This window comes from Octopus bimaculoides, chromosome 5, assembly GCF_001194135.2.
Source record: "Octopus bimaculoides isolate UCB-OBI-ISO-001 chromosome 5, ASM119413v2, whole genome shotgun sequence".
NCBI lineage: Eukaryota > Metazoa > Mollusca > Cephalopoda > Octopoda > Octopodidae > Octopus > Octopus bimaculoides.
The window spans coordinates 118625861-118627750 of record NC_068985.1 but is presented as its reverse complement, the minus strand read 5'-3'; the positions used below and the strand labels follow the sequence as shown (position 1 = coordinate 118627750).

At 37.6% G+C, this 1890-nt stretch overlaps 1 protein-coding gene across 1 annotated transcript in view; it reads right to left on the bottom strand.

Annotated features, from left to right (window-relative positions):
• Positions 1–1890, bottom strand: part of LOC106882252 (tetraspanin-5) — a 159292-nt gene that overhangs the window by 12597 nt on the left and 144805 nt on the right. The window lies entirely within an intron of this gene.

Below are 1890 nucleotides of genomic sequence, written 5' to 3'. Positions count from 1 at the left end.
ATGAATATACATATGTATGTGTGTGTGTGCATAGATAACTGTGTGTGTGGGAGTGTACATACATACATAGATAAATGAATATATATGTGCATACATATTATATACCTACACATACAGATATGTATGTGTGTATATATATATATATATATAGTTTTAGGGAAAAAAAAACAAGTTTCAAGAACTCATCGATGAAAATCCACTATCACATATACAAAAATTAATAATTAAAAGCACAATAAATGAGTATAATATAAAACAAAGTAAATATCATAAGATAAAGATAAAATGACTACACGTGTTTCATAACTAATTTTCAAATAGAATGGAAATTTAAATCGATTAAAATCAATTGAAATTATCGAAAATAAATTCTATTCAAAAATATAGCCAATCGTCAGGTCAATAATTGTACATATATGTACATTCATAAACATACATACATGCAGAAACTCTTTCTTCTATCTCTCTCTCTCTCTCTCTCACACACACACAGGCATAAGCATGGATATTTAGTTAAGAATTTCACTTAACAACCACATGGCTCTGAGTTCAGTCCCACTGAACAGTACTCTGGCAAGTGTCTTAGCTCTAGGCCAATCAAAGCCATGTGAGTGGATTTGGTGAACAAACAAAAATAAAATCCATTGTTTGTGGTTGATGGGGTGCACATGTATGTTTGTGTGTTTGTTTAACATTTTATTCTTCAACTTGTTTTAGTCACTTGACTGCAGCCATGCTGGAGCACTACCACAAAGGCTTTATTTTAGTCGAAGAATCTACCTCAGGACTTATTCTTTGTAAGCCTGGTAATTATTCTATTGGTCTCTTTTGCTGAACTGCTAAGTTACAGGGATGTAAACACACCAACATTGGTTGTCAAGCAATGGTGGTGGGGGGGACAAATAAACACAAAGACACACACATAGATATATATCAAACGGGCTTCTTTCAGTTTCCATCTACCAAATCTATTCACGAGGCTTTGGTTGGCCCGAGGCTATAGTAGAAGACACATGCCCAAGGTACCATACAGTGGGACTGAACCCGCAACCGTGTAGTTGGGAAGCAAGCTTCTTGCCACACAGCCACACCTGCACTCAGCTACAAGCAGTGACACAAATGTCAAATGGTTTTAGAGGTAAGTTGAGGAATAGATTTGAACACACATAATAGAGGATGAATCTAAATCTGTTGCAAGCATTTGGACCAGGCCTGAGGACACTGACCTTCATCTCTCCCTAACTCCCTCCCATCTGTCACAGAGTCCTTAAAAAGGGGTCATGGATAAAAAGGGTAAAGACCCCCTTAGGTCATCAATGACCATGGGATTGCACCTAGAAAGTTAACCTCCAATGCACAAGTCCAGGCAAGGTTGTTTATGGAAGACCAGCAGTCGCCCATGTAAACAAGCCTCCCTTCTCCATGTTACCGATGCTATCCAAGGAAAAGGCAAAGGTTGATATAGCTTGGCATCAGTGATGTCACAACTCATTTCTACAGCTGAGTGGACTGGAACAGTGTGAAATAAAGTGTCTTGCTCAAGAACACAACTCACAGCCCAGTCTGGGAATTGAACTCACTACCTCATGGTTGTGATCCTGATGATCTAACCACGGAGCCATCTGACTAAAAATATAAAGAAAAAAATTTACTTTGAAGCATTACTTTGCTTTTTTTTTTTAATAAGAACTACAGAATTGAATTGAAGTTGTAACAGTTGAGTTACAGAAAGAGCATTTTTGAATGCTTGTATGGGGACCTTGCATGTATTACAAAAAAAGAAAAAAAGTGGGTGGTCTTTTATTCTGCTGGCCTTCTAAAACGCAAAGCAGCCAGTTGCAATGTGAACAAGAAACAAACATCTATAGGCGCAGGAGTGGCTGTGTGGTA